The sequence below is a fragment of the Pseudorca crassidens genome, chromosome 9 (assembly GCF_039906515.1).
Source record: "Pseudorca crassidens isolate mPseCra1 chromosome 9, mPseCra1.hap1, whole genome shotgun sequence".
Taxonomy (NCBI): domain Eukaryota; kingdom Metazoa; phylum Chordata; class Mammalia; order Artiodactyla; family Delphinidae; genus Pseudorca; species Pseudorca crassidens.
In genome coordinates, this window is record NC_090304.1 from 34,530,973 (window position 1) to 34,554,354 (window position 23,382).

Sequence of the window (23,382 nt, forward strand, 5' to 3'; positions counted from 1 at the left end):
CTATGGTGCATCTCCTGAATTTTGTTCCTCAGTGTTCTTTTTTAATTTTTTTATAAATTTATTTTTATTTATTATTTATTTATTTTGGCTATTCTGGGTCTTTGTTGCGGCATGCAGGCTTCTCTACTTGTGGCATGTGGGCTCTCTGCTTGCGGCGTGCAGGCTCTAGAGAGCATGGGCTCAGTAGTTGCGACGCATGGGCTTAGTTCCGATATGTGGGATCTTAGTTCCCAGACCAGGGATCGAACCCAGGCCCCCTGCATTGGGAGTGAAGAGTCTTAACCACTGGACCACCAGGGAAGTCTTGCTCAGTGTTCTTTTAAAGACAATTAAACTTTTTTCAGTGACTCAGATCATCAATGTTTAAGGATTGCCCCATCTCATATTCTTAGTTTTGTATAAATCATGTCCCCTACTCAAAAGGAGTATCACAAGCAAGTTGGTTTATATTTATTTTGTACTGCTAAAACATGGTCCTAGAGATTATGATCATGAAAGACTTCAATATATACTGTATTACAGTATACAATATATACTGTATTAGCACTATTTTAGCCAAATCCACAGAAATCTAATTTAAACTCCTGAAGCTAAAAGGAGAATATATTGGCTTATATATTTGGAACCATTTGATTCTGCATATCAAAATTAAGTGACATAAATTGTATTATTGAAGTTTTCTTTGTTGCTGTCTGTCTCTTCTGTCTCCATCGTTTAGCTCTTCTTCCTTCTACATGTATGTTCAGTTCTCAGACTTTCTGTGGTGGGAGAGATAACCAAGCTTATATCCTTATAGCTTGTGAGTCATAAAAAGAATAACTCTTTCCCCGCCCCCCCCGCCCCCATCAGTCTCCAAATATCTATTATCTGGAAGGCTTATACTTCTTTAGGCCATGTGTCCATTCTTAATCCAATCACTGTACTAGAGAGATGGAGTCTCTGATTGGCTGGCCTTAATTACATGTTCACAGCTATAATTGACAGCTTCACCAGGACCACATGGAAGGTGGAAGCATTGATTTCTGATAGAAAAAGCAGTTCTCTGTTACCAGAAGAATGGAGATGGGCTACAACAACAAAACATATCTCCACTACAAATTAGCAGAGGGGATAGGCTGAGGCTCTTTTTGTGTTTCTTTTTAAATTTATTCTGGGGGCTAAGTACACATTCAAGATTGGTTCATGCATCATGAATGGAGACTCATAATACCCAAAGCACCTTATGAGAAAAGATAATGGCTATTTCCATATCTCTCAACTAGATTTTTATCTTGTTTTTAGAGATACTCTATGGAATTTCTCATTAAGACATATTTTGTTATTTTCCCCCTCCTAACACTTCCTCCATCCTATGTCACCATGTACAAAGGTGCTTTTGTGACTAAATTTGCACAGTTGGTTGAACAGGCTATTAGTAAGCCAGATTAGGTGGTGATAAAAATTTGTCTGTGTGGGATTTGATCCAGTGTGCTAAAAAAAAAAATTATTTCGAAGTTTCTTTGGAGGTAACCTTCTAGATTAAAAACAAAAACAAAACAGAAGCCAAACTGAAGAATCATTCATCATATATCACACTTGTATCTCAGAATCTAGTTCCTCTTCTTCACTTTGTTTCTATGGCATGATACATGCTCCTGCCAAAGTCAGAATTATCAGTGATATGGAGAATGAGACTGAGTCAGATTTATTGTAGCTTGTGGACAAAGCACCTCCAAATCAGGCAGAAAATGTCAATATTATTGACCTCAAGGGAGATATGTGATTTTTGTACAGTGTAGCTTTGGACTCTTCAGCCAGCAGCAAAGCATCAAAACAGCAGCAGAGAGGGATTTTCTCATGACCAGAATGTAAAGTGTCATTGATCCAGACTTAGGAAGGGCTGTACAGTTCCAAGTCTGTACCGGGAGAACTGAACATGTGGTCAAAAAATCTGAAATTCTAGTCCTGGCTCTTTCTCTGCATCTCTGGGAGTTCTTGCTTAATCACTGAACCTCTTTCTGCATCACTTTCCACTTTGATATAAATATGATGATAGTAGTTCTCATGGAATCTGGACTAGATATTGCTGCTCTTTTTATTTATGGCTATACTCTTTTCACTAATAATATTGTAATGGTTAGTTTTATGTGTTAACTTGATTGGACTAAAGAATGTCCGGATAGCTGTAAAACATTTCTGAATGTGTCTGTGAAAGTATCTCCAGAAAAGGTTAGCACTTGAATCAGTAGATTGAGTACTGATGAATTGGTGAATCATCTCACCAATGCAGATGAGAGTCATCCAATCCACTAAGGACCTAAATAGCACAAAAAGTGGAGAAAGAGCCAATCTTTTCTCTCTGCTTGAGCCGAGACATCCATTGTCTCCTGCACTCTGACATTGGGCCTTTGGACTCAGTCCAGGACTTAGACTGATATTCTGATTCTCAGGCCTTCAGACTTGGACTGAATTACACCACCAGTTTTCCTGGTTCTTCAGCTTGAAGACAGCAGATCATGGGACTTCTTGGCCTCCATAACCATGAGTCAATTCCTGTAATTTATTATATATCCTGTGGATTCCATTTGTCTGGAGAACCCGGACTAATACAAATATCCTCATTTAATATTTCGTACGTGATGTGTGTGCCTTTACAGAGACTTCACATTTGCGATGTCATTTAATCTTTTCAACAACCCAGCCAAGAGAGTTTTTTTTTTTTTTTTTGTGGTACGCGGGCCTCTCACCGCTGCGGCCCCTCCCGCTGCGGAGCACAGGCTCCGGACACGCAGGCCCAGCGGCCACGGCCCACGGCCCAGCCGCTCCGCGGCCTGCGGGAACTTCCCGGACTGGGGCACGAACCTGCGCCTCCCACATCAGCAGGCGGACTCCCAACCACTGTGCCACCAGGGAAGCCCCAAGAGAGTATTTTTATTCCAACTTTTAGAAAAAGAAACTGAGAAATACAGAGGTGAGCTGACTTCTCTATAAGCCCTAGAATAACATGGAAAGTTCCAGGACTTAAACTTCTGTCTCTGTATTTTGACACATTGCTTGTTCTTACCTTTCTTTTTAATTTTGTGATTATATATCCCTCTCTTTGCTAGTAAAAACGTCTTCACTCTAAAGCCATGCATTTCTTTCTTGTGTCTTCCATGCTTCTTTGAAAAAAATAAATAGAAGCTTATATTTAATGAGTATTCACTATAGGACAAAATTTATGCAAATTGTTTTGCAGTCATTGTTTCATTTATTTCTGTCTGAAACACTATAATTTGGGGACTATTCTTATCCTTATTTTACAGATGCATATATTGGGCCTTAAAGAGTTTAAGAAACCTGCTTACCGTCACACACTGACAATCTGAGCTCATAAGTACTTTCAGATACTGTCTCCCTGATTTACAGCAGCTGCTTTCTGGTATCTTTTTCCAGCTACTTCAAAAAAGATGGATTAGGTAGCTGTGCCCCTATGAGAGTAATTTTCTTCATTATACTGAGTTTTTTCCTGTATTTCCACATTGCTATCCTTACCTTCCTTTAGTTAGGGCATGCCAATTGAACATGCCTTTCCCACTTTATTCATTTTCAGTTTAACAGAACAAACATGTAGGGAAATCTGTCTTGCCGTGTCACTTGTCATAGTCTCCCTGGGGAATATTGCCCGTGTCCATGCTTTACCTTTTACCTAAGGCTGATGACTCCCAAATATGGTATTCTGAGGGATGCAAAGAGGACTGCTGATTTAAAAATTATGTGTACTACTAAGTTTGGAAGACAATGGATTTTTAACAATTGATCTTTTCATGGCATTTGGCATGCTGATAAATATTGTGACTCACTAAGAAGATCCAGTATTAGGCCTTACTCAAGCTTATTTTTTGTGGAACCCTTCTTGGAAGAACATCTTGCATAACTAATGTTCCTTGGAACCTAATTTAGGATATTGTGTCCAAATTTCTGATTCCTCAGTCGACCTGTACTGGGCTCCAGGTATACATTTCTAAGTTCATTCTTGATATCTGGATTTGAATAACACATAGCTGTCTCAAAATCAGCATCAGATTTTTCTTTTCCTTCTATTTTTCTGATTAACCACATATATTTATTTGGAGTACATGAAAAAAGAGATGAGAGAAAAAATATTTGAATAATGGCTGAAAAATTCCCAAATATGATGATCAAACACACATATTCAAGAAGCCCAACGATTTCTTAGCTGACTATATGATAATAAAATTACATTAATACGCCCCATAATCAACTTGCTGAAAGGCAATGATAAAAAGAAGATCTTAAGAGCAGCCTGAGAAAAATAATATATTACATACAGAGGAACAAAATAAGATTCACAACCAGAAGACAATATAGAATGACATTTTTAATAAACTGAAAGAAAAGAACTGTCAACCTGGAATTCTATAATCTGTAAAATAACCTTTGAAAAATAAAAGAGATATAATGATTTCTTTTTCAGACAAATAAAGCTGAGAGAATTCCTTACCAGCAGATCTGCACTCAAGAAATTTTAAAAGTAGTTCTTTAGTCCAGGGAAAATACTACCGGATGGAAATTTGGATCTACATAACAGAATGAAGAGCACAGCAAATGGTAAATATGTGGGAAGTATCTTATACTATATATGAAGTGCTATAATATTAAATGAAGATAAACCATAATAAAGATGTGTGTTGTAAACCCTAGAGCAATGACTGAAAAAAAAAATACAAAGAGGTAGGACTAATAGGCCAATAAAGGAGAAAAAAATGGAAACATAAAAACATTAATTTTTAAAAAGATAGGAGAAGAAAGGAAAAAAGCCTATTCTAATAATCCAGGAGGGAGATGATAGTTTCTTGGATTGTGGTAGCTGTACTGGATATTGTTATTTGTAGTAGTGTTCTGTACAGGTCTCAGCCTATCAATAACTAGTGTTGTAGCTAGACTGGCCCTTGTGATTCTTTTATGATTAAAGTCACCCTCAGCAATAACCATCAGGAAACTTTGAAAGAGATAAGGTTTATTATTTATGAGTCTTGGAAATTACCAGTACACCTGGTGTCACACAGCAAGTTCACCAGTACATGGAGAGAACACAGGTGCAGGCCTGGGGTTCTGCTTTTATTGGGGTCAAAGTGGGGGGCTGAGGTTTTGAGGGCTCACTCTTTATTGGTGGATTTAAAGCATAATAGTTGGAATTTAAAGGCCCAGGAAGAGAAAAAGCAAGTGGCCCAGATGGTTAGTTATAAAACTCAATGAAGATCTCTAAAAAAAATGGTGGAGAGCAGCTCAGAGAGTTTAGCAATTTGACCATAGTTACAGAGGTAATAAGTGGGTTGCTGGTGTTGGAATTAGATGACCTGACTTCTGAGTCCAAGCCTCATGATCCTCTAGTGTAATCCTACTGGTTCTTTTTTTTTTTTTTTTTTTTTTTCTGTACACGGGCCTCTCACTGTTGTGGCCTCTCCCGTTGTGGAGCACAGGCTCCGGACGCGCAGGCTCAGCGGCCATGGCTCATGGGCCTAGCCGCTCCGTGGCACGTGGGATCTTCCCGGAGCGGGGCACAAACCCGTGTCCCCTGTATCGGCAGGCAGACTCTCAACCACTGCGCCACCAGGGAAGCCCCTACTGGTTCTTTAACTTATTGATTCAGAGTCCAATTTTCTCTCATTTATTTTTCTATTCTTTCTAGCCCTGACTCAGGCCACCCCAATCTGGACTGTCATTACAGGAAGGATTTATTCTTGACCATTTTGTGCCTCCCCTGATTCTTCTGCTCACTCAGAGTGAAAGCAGGGGAAAAAAACACAAACATGCAATGATCCACCTTTATTCCTTACCTCTTAGCTCTGACAAACAGACTGCATTTGCTGACCTAGCTCCAGGGGAGGCAATTCTCATCCCGAGTGAAGATCTCATTGCTGGCTCTGTTGGTTTCAAAGATCCAGCTGGCCTTGTGCTGACCAACACTTATCCACGGCAGTTCACAGATACTGGTTCTTAGGATGGGAATGTCCCAGCTTAAGTCACAATTAGAAAGGACGTTGCTTATGAACCCAAGGTTCCTAGGCAACAGATAAAGAGTCAATTGAATGTTATTGGCTGCACATCCTGTCCTGCTGCTGTGTCCATGGTGCTTGTTAATAGAGGCTCTTGGTTACTTTTCTACATACATGCTCATCTGCTAAGATGGCAGCATGCCCTCTTGTTCTGTATTTGGGTTCCTGCCCATGGCCATGGCTACCAGGCCATGACAGATGCCTGCAGGTCAACTCAAGTGTTAGATCTTTTCTACGTATGTCTCCTCTGGCAGCAACAGACCTTGTAAGACATATGCACACCTGTTGAATGTCATGTGCCAAACAACATGGCTATTTGGGAATGGGATTAGGAAAAGGCAGCTGCCATAAAGTCAGCCCTCATCACATGTGAAACTTGGAGTGTCAAAATCCCTCATATCTTGCTGGGAGGACAGGACTGTCAGAGGGCATGAGGAAAGTTCAGGAAAGCCAGGGGTGCCAAGTGATTATGAAATCTCAGGTAAACACAGACCATGGAATAGCAAGTATTACTGTGAACCTTCTCCAAAATGGGCAACTTGATGGAAGCAGAATCTGACAAGATTGAGATAAGTCTATGTAATGAACTCACTGGCCTTTATAATAGAAAAGTGAAGGATCTAAATCTCACCCTTGTGTTTGAAACCTATAAGAAATGTTTTCCAGAAGGCTTAATTCTAGGCATTTGAAGCTCAGACAAGTGCACTCATGTATGTTGCTCGTGAGCTTCCTTATTTTATTATAAGCTGTAGCAGTGATCTCAATGGGGTGCAGAGGATACAGCATCCTCAGATACTCTTTACTCTTCCGGATCAAGAATAGAATGGGATTAAAAATTATTTTAAATCAAAAGCTTGATAATTCTGTGATAATTTTAATATCAAAAACTTTAAATATTGATCAAGAAAACTATGTGTAGATATATTTAAAGAGTATAATTTGATGAAACACTGTGGCATTACATTAATTTATCATATTTAATCCTTTTCTTGATGAGTCTTAACAAGAAGAAAAAAATGCATCAACATTTTTTGTGTCAACATTTTTGACTTCTACATGCTGGATATTATACATACATATACAAACTTACTCCTCACACCAACTCTATGAGATAGATACCTTCACCCCCATTAATACTAATGTATAATAATAATTATTATCACATAGTATGTTATTATTAAATAATGTATTAGTATTGTTAGTTCCAATAACCTGAAGTAATTTTGTGAGGTGATTTAACACTTTTGACCCCTAGGTACTAATACTCTAAGCCTAGGAATAATCAAGGGATTTATGAAGAATAGGAGGAGTATCAGGCAGATTTAGAGCAGATTTGTTCTACAGTTCTCCTCTAGTAAAGACAAATATTTTGTAGGTTTCTGAGTGAAAGGAGAGTTTTAGATTTTATATATTTAAATATATAGGTTAGACCTAAGCTATATATTGGCAAGGATGAGTGATCATTATTATGGCAAGGATTGCTAATTATTATGGCCCTAGTGCAAAGCACAGGAACTAGACATCAAATTTGTTGAATGAATAAATGAATGGTGGGTTCAGAGATAATTGGCAATGCCCTCCAAATTTATTTGTGTAAAATTGATATGCTCTCAAAACACACACACACACACACACACACACACACACACACACACATTTTTCCCCAGGAGAAGGTGCTGAGAATAGATCCATTAGGAGGATAAGATCATAGCAGGCCAGGTCAGAGAGAACAAAAGCATGAGCCCAGGCTGTGGCAGTGAGGACAGAGAGCAAGAACTGATAGAATCGTGTCTTCTGAAGAAGTCTTTAACAGATCTATTTACCTGTAAGGGCAGACATGAGAGAGGAAGAGCAGTTTAGGGCCACTCCAAGGTACCCAGTAGATGACCTGGGAAACAGGATAATGCCTCGATAACGCATGAAATACCTTAAAATGTTTTTGAAAAGGAATGCTAAGCTTAAAATTCAGTCTGAGGTCTGGAGGGCTCTCAGACAACAGTCAAGAGTGTGGACAACTGAGTCCCAGTTGACTTACTGTTGCCATTTTCCTCTGCCCCTGCAGAGATCTGCAATGCTCAGAACATAGTAAGTGCTCAGTGAATGCAAACTGATAAAGGAAATGAAGTGTTACCAAAGTTTCTCTGGAGGTCATGACTTCTCAGAAATGCTAACATCACCTGCTGTGTAATAGGAAGTTAATGAAGACAGTGGCTTCCTCAGTAAGCTTAGAGATTGTGACTAGGGGCTTTTCATTTTTTAAAGGCAAGGATTGAAGCAAAACCAAATTAAATGATAGATGCCAGAAGAGATGTTATTTTCTGCATTCTGGTGACATTTATTTCCTTGACTCTTCGGTATTGCATTAAAGTTCCTATTAGTTTTTGTTTTCATTACTGAGTTGTAAATGATAAAGTTCCAGATGACATTTTCCTACTGGAAAGTTTCTTGCCATTAAAAGTATAACTAATCACTCAGCGTCACCAAGTTATCCAGGTAATGCTTTCCCAAGTTATTTACATTTTCTTAATGAAACTGTTTTAATGAAATAGCTTTATTTCCTAATAAATAAAACTTTTAATTGAACTGTCATATATGTGCACTTCCAGGTTGTTCTTTTATTTGTTCACATTGCTTTGTAGCCTCCATATAATTGGCAGTCACCAAGAGCTGAAAGGACCAGAGTCATTCACTAGAAGTATTGGGGTGGGAAAATAAAGTAGAAAAGACTGTACAAATTCTAAAGAAGAAGGATTCTAAAGCCATCCTTACTTCTGTACCTGGACTAATCTACTGTCTGTAGGTAAACCATGACATTTTTTTTCTTTTTTGTATGCAAGTGCCTGCAAAAGCTTTGATTGCTGAAGTATCCACTTCAGAGAGGCATCTACTTCAAAGATGGCTATCCTGAATAAACAGATTGCCAGCCACAGGTCTAGTTAAAGAGCCAGTTGCCCCCACCCCTGCTTTGCCCCTGGCTTTATTGTTTAGAGACCTTGGTTGATTTTGATAACTGACCATTTGGATCCCTTGTTTTTTCTATTCTCTTGCTTTAAATTCCCAGTTTTATGTTTTAAATTCACCAATAAAGAGCAAGCCCCTGAAACCCTAGGCCCCCTACCCTTGAACCGAATAAAAGTAGAACCCCAGGCTCCTTCTTTCTTTAGAAAGAAAAAACAAACAAACAAAAACCACCCAGGCTCTCTCTATTCTCTATCCACAACCTCTCCATATACCCCCAGGTGTGCCTTTTTTTTTCAGGTGTGCCTTTTATGCTCAAGTACTTGTAGGTAAGAAACATTTTTTTTCCCCAAAAAAATTTCCTGATGGTTATTGCTGAGGGCATCTTGCAATGAAAATAAGAACCACAAAGGCATGTCCAGCTACAACATTGGTTATAGATAGGCTGAGATCAGCTCACAATACTGACCCATTAGTGAGTCAAATTCATTCCCTCTCATCTATCTTTATTCATGTCACCTTCTACCTCTGGATTATCCAATTCTTAGTAATTCTTCAGCACTGAATTCAGTTGCTCATGGTACTGTGAAACTTTCCAGGCTGAGTACAATCCATGTTATATCATTTGTTCATTCATCATTTATCAAACACTGGTGGGCAAGCCATTGCATTATATTTACAGTTCAATATGGTAAGTGTTAGAATAGAGGGTTGGAAAAAGTGTTATGAAAATAAAGCAGAGGTCCATCTTCTTTCCTCCTATTTATCATTTTTGACACTTACATCTGGCTTGTCATATCTCTTCCATTGAATTTAACTTTGGTAAAATCAAGGCTTTGTTTTCATGACAAAAAAAATGTAGGGGGGGTAGGAAGAGTGGGAGGGATGGAAGGTACAGATACGAGGTTAATTATTGGTTAAGAAATGCAGTTAATCTGTTAGTCTGGCTGGGATTTAGGGACCAAGATACTGGATGGCTTCTGTGTGTGTTTTTCTTTTTTTCCATTCTCTTAAGGAAAAAGATGAAATCTAGTTCTTGTTAAGTACACTTGAATGCTAAACACAAGTGTGTGCATGCCTACCCACCTACTACCTTCCCCACCCCTCATGAACACACACATTTTGAATGACAAAACGTCACCGTGTGGCTTTGGGTCTTATAAAGTGAAAAAAAATTCCATATGGATCCCCAGACATCGTTAATTTATCACATTAACTGAATCTTGATGTTTCACTTCTTCATTTCCTTAAAGAAAATGGGTGGCAAAGTGGTCCATCATGATATATGGAAAAGACATACAAGAGAGGATCAGGGTGACTGCCCTTAAGACTTCCAGAAAACTAGGTGACTTTCTGTGGTTCCTTTCTTCAACATCTCCTTTCCACAAAACAGATTGAGCAGATGATAAAATAATGCTAGCATAAATGGGAACATTTATGATAACAGTGCAGCTCTGGAAGTTTGCTGGGATGGAAAATCAAGAACTCCCTGTTCTGAGATCACTTTTGGTTATGTTATTACAATTTTTCTCTGAGAAAGGGGTGAGTTCCTGAGTTCAAAAGGACCATGGTGAAATGATTTTCATTGGTGGTCAGAGATGTGCAGGTGGTAAAAGTCCTCTTAAGAATGTAGTTTTCAGCAGATTGGCTGTGGTACACAAGTGTCAGGCAAACTCTTCATTATTGGGCCAGCTGTCAAATTTTAAATGATGTGTAAAATTTGCTTTGGAAGCAACTAAGTATACATATTACCTTGACTTACAGCAGATGCAATATCGAACTGAGGGCTTTGTGCAAGCTTATGTATAGGTGAGTCCTTGTTGCTGGATGGCAAAAAGTGTGGTATAACATGGCAATGGCTTATTTACAGGAATACAGGGGATCTCTGTCAAGTGAAGGAAGCAATATAGTCAAATGTTCAACTCGATAACGATAGAATGCTGAAAGGAGACTGAGGAAATGGTGGAATACCTATGAATAAAATGTGGTCTTCAAGTATGCAAATTCTTTTTTTTCTTTTACTTTTAAGTTCATTTTATTTTATTTTTTTCATATCTTTATTGGAGTATAAATGCTCTACAAAGTTGTGTTAGTTTCTGCTGTACAACAAAGTGAATCACCTATACGTATACATATATCTGCATATCCCCTCCCTCTTGCGTCTCCCTCCCACCCTCCCCATCCAACCCCTCTAGGTGGTCACAAAGCACTGAGCTGATCTCCCTGTGCCATGTGGCTGCTTCCCACTAGCTATCTATTTTACATTTGGTAGTGTATATATGTCAGTACCACTCTCTCACTTCATCCCAGCTTACCCTTCCCCTTCCGTGTGTCCTCAAGTCCACTCTCTACGTCGGTGTCTTTATTCCTGTCCTGCCCCTAGGTTCCTCAGAACCATTTTTTCTTTTTCTTTTTAGATTCCATATATATGTGTTAGCATATGGTATTGGTATTTGTTTTACTCTTTCTGACTTACTTAAGTCTGTATTACAGACTGTAGGTCCATCCACCTCACTACAAATAACCCAATTTTGTTTCTTTTTATGGCTGAGTAATACTCCATTGTATATAGGTGCCACATCTTCTTTATCCATTCATCTGTCGATGGACACTTAGGTTGCTTCCACGTCCTGGCTATTGTAATTAGTGCTGCAGTGAACATTGTGGTACATGTCTCTTTGTGAATTATGGTTTTCTAAGGGTATATGCCCAGTAGTGGGATTGCTGGATCATATGGTAGTTCTATTCTTAGTTTTTTTAAGGAACCTCCATGCTGTTCTCCATAGTGGCTGTATCAATTTACATTCCCACCAATAGTGCAAGAGGGTTCCCTTTTCTCCACACCCTCTCCAGCATTTATTGTTTGTAGATTTTTTGTTTATGGCCATTCTGACCAGTGTGAGATGATACCTCATTGTGGTTTTGATTTGCATTTCTCTGATGGTTAGTGATGTTGAGCATCTTTTCATGTATTTGTTGGCCGTCCATGTGTCTTCTTTGGAGAAATGTCTATTTAGGTCATCCGCCAATTTTTGGATTAGGTTGTTTTTTGATATTGAGCTACATGAGCTGCTTGTGTATATATATATAGATATAGATATAGATATAGGTATTTTTTTGTGGTACGTGGGCCTCTCACTGTTGTGGCTTCTCCCATTGCGGAGCACAGGCTCCAGACGCTCAGGCTTAGTGGCCATGGCTCACGGACCTAGCCGCTCCGTGGCATGTGGGATCTTCCCAGTCCGGAGCACGAACCTGTGTCCCCTGCATCGGCAGGCCGACTCTCAACCACTGTGCCACCAGGGAAGCCCTGCTTATATATTTTGAAGATTAATTCTTTGCCAGTTGCTTTGTTTGCAAATATTTTCTCCCATTCTGAGTGTTGTCTTTTCATCTCGTTTATGGTTTCCTTTGCTGTGCAAAAGCTTTTAAGTATCATTAGGTCCCATTTATTTTTGTTTTTATTTCCATTTCTCTAGGAGGTGGGTCAAAAAGGATCTTGCTGTCATTTATGTCATAGAGTGTTCTGCCTGTGTTTTCCTCTAAGAGTTCTATAGTGTCTGGACTTACATTTAGGTTCTAATCCATTTTGATTTTATTTTTGTGTGTGGTGTTAAGGTGTGTTCTAATTTCATTTTTTACATGTATCTATCCATTTTTCCCAGCACCACTTATTGAAAGGCTGTTTTTTCTCCATTGTATATTCTTGCCTCCTTTGTCAAGGATAAAGTGACCATATATGTGAGGGTTTATCTCTGGGCTTTCTGTCCTGTTCCATCAATCTATATTTCTGTTTTTGTGCCACTACCATACAGTCTTGATTACTGTAGCTTTGTAGTATAGTCTGAAGTCAGGGACCCTGATTCCCCCAGCTCCGTTTTTCTTTCTTATGATTGCTTTGGCTATTTGGGGTCTTTTGTGTTACCATACAAAGTAAAATATCTTGTTCTAGTTCTGTGAAAAATGCCATTGATAATTTGATAGGGATTGCATTGAACCTGTGGATTGCTTTGGGTAGTATAGTCATTTTCACAATATTGATTCTTCCCATCCAGGATCATGGTATATCTCTCCATCTGTTTATGTTATCTTTGATTTCTTTCATTGGTGTTTTATAGTTTTCTCAGTATAGGTCTTTTGCCTCCTTAAGTAGGTTTATTCCTAGGTATTTTATTCTTTTTGTTGCAGTGGTAAATGGGATTGTTTCATTAATTTCTCTTTCTGATATTTCATTGTTATTGTATAGGAATGCCAGAGATTTCTGTGCATTAATTTTGTATCCTGCAGCCTTACCAAATTCATTGATTAGTTCTAGCAGTTTCCTGGCAACATCTTCAGGATTCTCTATGTATAGTATCATGTCATTGACAAACAGTGACATTTTTAATTCTTTTATGACTTGAATTCCTTTTATTTCTTTTTCTTCTCTGATTTTTGTGGCTAGGGCTTCCAATACTATGTTGAATAATAGTGGTGAGAGTGTATATCCTTGTCTGTTCCTGATCTTAGAGGAAATGGTTTCAGTTTTTCACCATTGAGAATAATATTTGCTACGGGTTTGTCATATATGGCTTTTATTACGTTGAGGTAGGTTCCCACTGTGCCCACTTTCTGGAGCCTTTTAGCATAAATGGGTGTTTAATTTTGTCAAAGGCTTTTTCTGCATCTATTGAGTTGATCATATGGTTTTTATTCTTTAATTTGTTGAAATGGTGTATCACATTGATTGATTTGTGTATAGTGAAGAATCCTCGCATCCCTGGGATAAGTCCCACTTGATCATGGTGTATGATTCTTTTAATATGCTGTTGGATTCTCTTTGCTAGTATTTTGTTGAGGATTTTTACGTCTATGTTCATCAGTGATATTGGTCTGTAATTTTCTTTTTTTGTGATATCTTTGTGTGGTTTTGGTATCAGGGTGATGGTGGCTTCATTGAACGAGTTTGGGAGTGTTCCTCCTTCCACAAATTTTTGGAAGAGTTTGAGAAGGATGGGTGTTAACTCTTCTCTAAATGTTTGATAGAATTCGTCTGTGAAGCCATCTGGTCGTGGACTTTTGTTTGTTGGAAGATTTTTAATTACAGTTTCAATTTTATTACCTGTGTGATTGGTCTGTTTATATTTTCTAATTCTTCCTGGTTCAATCTTGGAAGGTTGTACTTTTCTAAGAATTTGTCCATTTCTTCCAGGTTGTCCATTTTATTGGCATATAGTTGCTTATAAAAGTCCCTTATGATGTTTTGTATTTATGTGGTGTCAGTTGTAATCTCTCCTTTTTCATTTCTAATTTTGTTGATTTGAGTCCTCTTCCTTTTTTTCTTGATGAGTCTGGCTAAAGGTTTATCAATTTTATCATCTCAAAGAACCAACTTTTAGTTTTATTGATCTTTGTTATTATTTTCTTTGTTTCTATTTCATTTATCTCTGCTCTGATCTTTATGATTTCTTCCCTTCTACTGACTTTGGGTTTTCTTTGTTCTTTTTCTAGTTGCTTTAAGTGTAAAGATAGATTGTTTATTTGAGATTTTTCTTGTTTCTTGACGTGAGCTTGAATTACTATGAACTTCCCTCTTAGTACGGTTTTTGCTGTGTCCCAAAGTTTTTGGGTCGTTATGTTTTTTACCATTTGATTCTAGGTATTTTAAAATTTCTTCTCTGATTTCTTGTTATCTCTTGGTGTTTGGCAGTGCATTGTTTAGCCTCCATGTGTTTGTATTTTTTAGTTTTTTTCCTGTAATTGATATCTAGTCTCATAGCGTTATGGTCAGAAAAGATGCTTGATACAAATTCAAGTTTCTTAAATTTACTGAGGCTTGATTTGTGACCTAAAATATGATCTATTCTGGTGAACATTCCATGTACTCTTGAAAAGAAAGTGTATTCTTTCCCTTTCAGGTGGAATGTCCTGAAAATATCAGGTAAGTCTATGTGGTCTATTGGTCATTTAAGGCTTGTGTTTCCTTATTTATTTTCTGTCTGGATGATCTGTCTGTTGGTATAAGTGGGGTGTTAAAGTCCCCCACTATTATTGTGTTACTGTCGATTTCTCCTTTTATGGTTTTAGCATTTGCCTTATGTAGTTAGGTGCTCCTATGTTGGGTGCATAAATATTTATAATTGTTATGTTTTCTTCTTGGATTGATCCCTTGATTATTATATAATGTCCTTCCTTATCTCTTGTAACAGTCTTTTTTTTTTAAAATCTTTATTGGAGTTTAATTGCTTTACAATGGTGTGTTAGTTTCTGCTTTGTAACAGAGTGAATCAGTTATACGTATACATATGTTCCCATATCTCTTCCCTCTTGCATCTCCCTCCCTCCCACCCTCCCTATCCCACCCCTTTAGGTGGACACAGAGCACCGAGCTGATCTCCCTATGCTATGCAGCTGCTTCCCACTAGCTATCTGTTTTATGTTTGGTAGTGTATATATGTCCACGCCACTCTCTCGCCTCGTCACAGCTTACCCTTCCCCCTCCCCATATCCTCAAGTCCATGCTCTAGTAGGTCTGTGTCTTTATTCCCGTCTTACCCCTAGGTTCTTCATGACCTTTTTTTTTTTCCTTAGATTCCATATATATGTGTTAGCATATGGTATTTGTTTTTCTCTTTCTGACTTACTTCACTCTGTATGACAAAGTCTAGCTCCATCCACCTCACTACAAATAGCTCAATTTTGTTTCTTTTTATGGCTGAGTAATATTCCATCATGTATATGTGCCACATCTTCTTTATCCATTCATCTGATGATGGACACTTAGGTTGCTTCCATGTCCTGGCTATTGTAAATAGAGCTGCAATGAACATTTTGGTACATGACTCTTCTTGAATTACGGTTTTCTCAGAGTATATGCCCAGTAGTGGGATTGCTGGGTCATATGGTAGTTCTATTTTTAGTTTTTTAAGGAACCTCCATACTGTTCTCCATAGTGGCTGTATCAATTTACATTCCCACCAACAGTGCAAGAGAGGTCCGTTTTCTCCACACCCTTTCCAGCATTTATTGTTTCTAGATTTTTTGATGATGGCCATTCTGACCAGTGTGAGATGATATCTCATTGTAGTTTTGATTTGCATTTCTCTGATGATTAATGATATTGAGCATTCTTTCATGTGTTTGTTGGCAATCTGTATATCTTCTTTGGAGAAATGTCTATTTAGGTCTTCTGCCCATTTTTGGATTGGGTTGTTTGTTTTTTTTATTATTGAGCTGCATGAGCTGCTTGTAAATTTTGGAGATTAATCCTTTGTCAGTTGCTTCATTTGCAAATATTTTCTCCCATTCTGAGGGTTGTCTTTTGGTCTTGTTTATGGTTTCCTTTGCTGTGCAAATGCTCTGAAGTTTCATTAGGTCCCATTTGTTTATTTTTGTTTTTATTTCCATATCACTTGGAGGTGGGTGAAAAAGGATCTTGCTGTGATTTATGTCATAGAGTGTTCTGCCTATGTTTTCCTCTAAGAGTTTGATAGTATCTGGCCTTAAATTTAGGTCTTTAATCCATTTTGAGTTTATTTTTGTGTATGGTGTTATGGAGTGTTCTAATTTCATACTTTTACATGTACCTGTCCAGTTTTCCCAGCACCACTTATTGAAAAGGCTGTCTTTTCTCCAGTGTACATTCCTGCCTCCTTTATGTGCATGGGTTTATCTCTGGGCTTTCTATCCTGTTCCATTGATCTATATTTCTGTTTTGTGCCAGTACCATACTGTCTTGATGACTGTAGCTTTGTAGTATAGTCTGAAGTCAGGGAGCCTGATTCCTCCAGCTCCATTTTTCGTTCTCAAGGTTGCTTTGGCTATTCGGGGTCTTTTGTGTTGCCATACAAATTGTGAAATTTTTTGTTCTAGTTCTGTGAAAAATGCCAGTGGTAGTTTGATAGGGATTGCACTGAATCTGTAGATTGCTTTGGGTAGTAGAGTCATTTTCACAATGTTGATTCTTCCAATCCAAGAACATGGTATATCTCTCCCTCTATTTGTATCATCTGTAATTTTTTTCATCAGTGTCTTATAATTTTCTGCATACAGGTCTTTTGTCTCCTTAGGTAGGTTTATTCCTAGAAATTTTATTCTTTTTGTTGCAGTGGTAAATTTGTAACAGTCTTTATTTTAAAGTCTGTTTTATCTGATATGAGTATTGCTACTGCAGCTTTTTGATTTCCATTTGCTTGGAATATCTTTTTCCATCCCCTCACTTTCAGTCTGTATGTGTCCCTAGGTCTGAAGTGTGTTTCTTGTCAACAGCATATATATGGGGCTTGTTTTTGTATCCATTCAGCCAGTCTGTGTCTTTTGGTTGGGGCATTTAATCCATTTACATTCAAGGTGATTATTGATTTGTATTTTCCTATTACCATTTTCTTAATTGATTTGGGTTTGTTTTTGTGGGTCTTTTTCTTCTCTTGTGTTTCCCACTTAGAGAAGTTCCCTTAGCATTTGTTGTAAAGCTAGTTTGGTGGTGCTGAATTCTCTTAGCTTTTACTTGCCTGTAATGCTTTAGATTTCTCCATTGAATCTGAATGAGATCCTTGCCAGGTGGAGCAACCTTGGTTGTAGGTTTTTCCCTTTCATCACTTTAAATATGTCCTGCCACTCCCTTCTGGCTTGCAGAGTTTCTGCTGAAAGATTAGCTGTTAACCTTATGGGGATTCCCTTGTATGTTATTTGTTGCTTTTTCCTTGCTGCTTTTAATATTTTTTCTTTGTGTTTAATTTTTGATAGTTTGATTGATATGTGTCTTGGCCCGTTTCTCTTTGGGTTTATCCTGCATGGGACTCTGCCCGTCCTGGACTTGATTGACTATTTCCTTTCCCATATTAGGGAAGTTTTGCACTATAGTGTCTTCAAATGTTTTCCCAGACCATTTCTTTTTCTCTTCTTCTTCTGGGACCCCTATAATTCGATTGTTGGTGCGTTTAAGGTTGTCCCTGAGGTGTCTGAGACTGTCCTCAGTTCTTTTCATTCTTTTTTCTTTATTCTGCTCCTCAGCAGTTATTTCCAACATTTTATCTTCCAGCTCACTTATCTGTTCTTCTGCCTCAGTTATTCTGCTATTGATTCCTTCTAGAGTATTTTTAATTTCAGTTATTATGTTGTTCATCACTGTTTGCTCTTTAGTTCTTCTAGATCCTTGTTAAACATTTCTTGTATTTTCTCCATTCTGTTTCCGAGATTTTTGTATCATCTTTACTATCATTACTCTGAATTCTTTTTCAGGTAGGCTGCCTATTTCATCTTCATTTATCTGGTCTTGTAGGTTTTAACCTTCCTCCTTTGTCTGTAACATATTTTTTTGTCGTTTCATTTTTTTTTTTTTTTTTGATATGGGCTGCTGTATTCCTGTCTTTCTGGTTGTTTGGCCTGAGACATCCAGCACTGGAGTTTTCAGGCAGTTTGGTAGAGCTGGGACGTGGTGCTGAGATGAGGACCTCCGGGAGGCCTCACTCCTATTCCCTGGGGTCTGAGGTTCTCTGTTAGTCCAGTGGTTTTGAATCAGTGTCCCACCACAGGAGCTTGGGCCCAACTTCCAGCCTGGGACCCAGTATCCCACAAACCACATGGCATGGCAAAAAGAAAAAAGAAGAAAGAAAAAGAGGAGCAATACAATAACAGAGAATAAAAAATAAAGTTAGAAAGATAAAAAATGTATTAGGAAAAATAAAAATATAATTGAAACAACTGCAACAAGGTAAAACAAACCACAACAACAAAAAAAGAAAAAACAAAAGGGGGAACAAACCAAAAGGAGCAGATCAATAACAGTATAAAGAATAAAATAAAAGTAGAAAAATAAAAGATTTATTAGAAAAATTAAAAATATAAATGAATCAACAACAACAAGGTAAAACAGAACCCCAACTGGTTGCTGGGGGTTCCTCCCATCCCCTTAGGTGTCCGTGGTCCCCCACCAGTGCCTGGTAGGTGCCCTACTTGTGTGGAGACATGAATTCCACGTCCACCATGTTGACTCTATCCCTAGGATACAAATTCTAGAATTTAAAGTGTGGCCAAGAATATAAAAGTTTGGAGTCACTATTTTAGTGTTCATGGAGAGTTGTTTTGAGATGGAGAAGTTAGCTTTGGGAAGGAGTGTGGACATACAAATCTGTGATGATGGGCCATGTTCCTTTATAATGTATAATAATATATTAAATATATAATAAGATGAGGCCTCTTATTGTTGCTCCATTCCATGGTCAGCAGAGTCCTTGTCAATAAGTAATGCTGGTCATCAGGGAGCTGGGCTGGGCAGGGTATGACTTGGTGCAAACTCATGATGGTCATTCATTTATTCAAGAAATACATTGTGATCTAAGTATGCGGACATAGGACACAGTGTAACTTGAAATATGTTGGTGTCCTGGGGAGAACACAGACAATTAATCACTGGGTACTCTGTTCTAAATACTGTATCAGGAGGTAAGTCCATGATTCTATGGCATTACACAGAAGGGTGCCTGACCATACTAACCATATGGTGGGTGTTAGAGAAGGTCTCCCAAAGGCGAAGATTTTAAAAGGAAACAAAGGAGAAGAAATTAGCAGGGAAAATCGAAGGTTTGGGTGCAGAGTGGAAGAAGTCTTGCTGAGGAATGGAATATTCCAGTTAGAGAGGAATTTAAAATATATACCCTATTAATGGGCAACAGTTTCATTATCCTCTCCAGGGAAGAGCAGTTTTTAAAAATGTTTACTGTATGACTAGGTACATAGTTTGCCTTATGACATGTATAAGACTGATTGGCTTATAATTTATTTTCTCTCCTTGATTGACTATAAAAATTGTTATTTTTCTAATTATCCTAGGATGATTTTTTTTTTAACCTTGGCTTTGTAGAAGTATAAAGGAGAGAAGGGAACTGACAGGTCAGGGAGTTTTGCCTTGATGAAATGGTCCAGTGGTCAGAAACACCTGAGAATCATGCTAAAGAAAAATCAAGGATACATTGTCTTAAAAGGTTGGGTATATTTGATTTTGTGTGATGGTGTAAAATTAGCACTGGAAATCTCTGTTCAAATCCCAGATAATCTCCATGATTTGGGACAAATACGTGATCTCTCTATGAATCATTTTATTTTATTTTAACCTATTTTATTTGGAAGAGAAAGGGAGCTAGATTTGATAATTGATAATACACCTTTCAGTTTTAGTATCAAATTGATATTTAATTCAACCATCTTGTGATGATATCATCTACCAGCGTTTTAAAACAATCTGCTTCCCTTTAATCAATAAATGTGGGCTAAATATAGAAAAGTAGCTATAGTGTGATGAATAATTTCCTAGGCTTTGAAAATGGATTGTCTGAGCGCAGACCTTAATAGCTTTGGGAACCTATCCTTTAATATCCTTATTAGTAAAGTGGTGATAATGGAAGTACCTTATATCATAGGGCTGTTGTGAGGAATAAATGTGTTAATACATGTAAAGCTTTTATACAAGTACCTAGCATATAGTAAACATTCAATAAATGTCCCTTACAAGTATTAGCCATATCATTGGGGGTATTTACTAAATATTTGAGGTTGAGATTAAAAGGTTATTTTTAATAAAATTGGCAAAAGTTTTAAAAATGGGAACTGATGAGTTGGACATATTTTATAGCTACTTTGAGTTTTAATCCAACATTTATCTAGTGGATACAGGAAAAGACTCAGCCCTTTCTTCCAACATGGGGGAAATAGTTTAGGAAAAAGTGTATAATAAAACTATAGTGAATGTGGAAATAAGTCTGGAAACATATTTGTATACTCAAAAAGTCAGTGATTAGAACATCCTAAAAGAAGGGGAGAAACCCCTTGAAATTTGAGATAAACATAATATGACTAGTGACAGAAGATGCTCATGTAGCATATAAAATTGAAGGACCAACTCTTCTTTCTCTACTATTACTTACTATTACTTAATATTAATAGGAATATCCTTAAAGCCTGGTTTGGTTTTCCCAGGGAAGTGTAAAGAAATCTGGATTATTTCACATTAGAAAGTGGGAGGATGTGTGCTTTGTTTGGGGGAGTGGCTTAGACTTGAAGATCAAGATCTCTGCTCTTGAGCAGGTCCTTGGACCACATGGAATCAAATGTGTTGCTAGAGTGGAAAACCAAAATTATAATCACAAGATGATTGAGATCATGGTTGGAAACATGGTGCCAAGAAAGGCAAAGACACAAAAAGGAGGAGAAATAGCAAAGTTGGATCCAGGAAGGTGAGGAGTAGGACAGACACATGTATGATTAAGTATGGTGATTAAGAAAAGACTCTCTTGTCCCACTGATCAGGATTCAAGTTAGTAATGTCACAATGTGAGATATTTGTAGGAACTCAGTCCTCTTTAAGCCAAGTTTCTAATTAAAAGAGTGATAGTGCCAGCTGACTCAATCCTTGCCACTCAACAGACATTGGCACTGAGACAATGCCAGCTCTTCCCCTTCCCACCATCCCCTTGCCTCTCCTGAGCTTGTCGCTGGTGAGAATGTTCTGTGGCTCTTCCTTTGGGTAAAATCTGAGTGTATGTAGGGATTGGAAGGAGTACTACAAGACAAGACACAGAACATGGTAATGTGGATTATTACTCATTTACTAATTTGGAAGAAAACATAATGGAACCTGAAGCATGTGGATGGTAGGCATAGGGTGTGGAGAGGATTTGGAAAAAGTACCGGGGCATTGCATTTTTTGTGATAATACAGGAAGAGGAAATGACTTGAACCTTGCCTCTTATGAAAGGGAGAGGAGTGTGTGGGTGTTTCCCTGGGAAGTAGGGAGATTTGGGGGGAATTTGGGGTAGTTAATAAAGCTGAACTATGTTTCAGGGACCTGTGGCATTTGCTTGGAATGAGTTAGGAAGACTCTTGAGAGGCTGTGGTAGAGGTCTGTTTGATAGGAAGGAAGAGGTGGAACAAAGTAATAGCATAGTGGATAGAAAGGATGGAGGAGGAAAAAGATACAGGGCTTGGAAGGGTTAGCAAATGATATTTACATATAAGCTTCTGCTCAGTTTAGTTCTTCATAATAAAGGACTTCTTGATTATGTCTCTCAGGAAAATTAAGACAGACTATTTCATTTTTCTAACCTTTCTATCTGGGGCCTCTTTCTTACCACCCCATTTTTCTCATTGTTTTCAAAGCTTTCTCTGTGATAAAGAACTGACAAACACACTAATAAGGGCTGATAAGGTATAATTTGTTAATAAAAGCATATTTTGCCACATAAGGTATTGCATCTAAAGTACTTAGCACAATGCCTGGCTCATGTATATTGGCTATCAGTACTAGCAATAGTAAGAACAATAATAATATCTTATAGTATAATCATTATTGCTTTTTAGGTGAGAATGACTTTAGCCTGACAAGAGAAGGGATTACTCCCCAAGGTAGTGTCATTATATGGGCGTATGATAGGTAACTAATTAATGGCATATGTGACTATTAATGGCATAGCTATAAAGACTAGTTATCACCAGGTGTAAAAGTTAGAACATAATTTCTAAAAACATATATTCTGATGCCATAATATGAAACCAAAAATTCATGGGAAGGAAAGTTAGGCAGAATTATGATACAATTCTGACAGTAGTTATGTTAGGGTAGTAGAACTACTTTTCTATTTTCTTGATGTCTAATTTTTTTATAATTGAGTTATAATTCTGATTCTATTACTTACTAACTCTAATACCTTCAGTAAGTTACTTATTTTTTCTAATCTGAATTTAGTAATTAAAAAAATAAAAATAGTAATAGTAACTCCCTCACAAAATTGTTTTGAGCAGTAGATGAAGGAATGCCTATTAAAACCTTGAGCATAGTAGCTTGCACACAGTAAGTACTCAAGGTATGTTGTTATCAATAAATCTTTAGTAGTAGAGGACAAGAATCTTGAGGTAAAATAACAAATTACACAGTACAATTAAATTACTTTGTTCATTTGCTTTAAATTTATAAATTAATTAATTCAACAAGTATTTATCAGGCATCTATTATTTTCTAGTATTGTTTTAGGTGCTAGGAGTATGAGTGTTAAAAAGCAGACAAAAACTTTTGCCCTGATGAAACTTAGATTCCTTGTAAATTATTTTGATGTACATAAGTTCAATAAAATGGAAATAAACAAAAATAAAATTTACAAAACCAAGCATCAGTGAACATCTCCCACTATGGGAAGTATATTTGGATGCGAGGGGTTTCCTTGGCACTTCTCAGAACACTTAATTGATGATCAGCTTCAGCAGGTCACAAGAGGAGTCATCTCTCGTGATACACAGATTTATGATATACAGTGTGGAAAGTGTTTAAAGCCTGTGTCCGAGATACTGACATATTTCAGCTGGGCTCGAGGTCCTGTAACAATGCCTAATTCTCCTGTGAATGAAATAGTTTCTAGGT

The 23,382-nt window shown here is 37.6% G+C and overlaps 1 long non-coding RNA gene across 1 annotated transcript; it reads right to left on the minus strand.

The window, feature by feature from the left end:
- Nucleotides 1-464: 464 nt before the first annotated feature.
- LOC137231266 (uncharacterized) lies at nucleotides 465-5,970 on the minus strand. Its single transcript, XR_010946433.1, has 3 exons — nucleotides 5,820-5,970; nucleotides 4,484-4,559; nucleotides 465-758 (listed from the first exon to the last, which is right to left on the minus strand). It is a non-coding gene; the product is annotated as an uncharacterized lncRNA (long non-coding RNA).
- Between the last annotated feature and the right edge of the window lie 17,412 nt (nucleotides 5,971-23,382).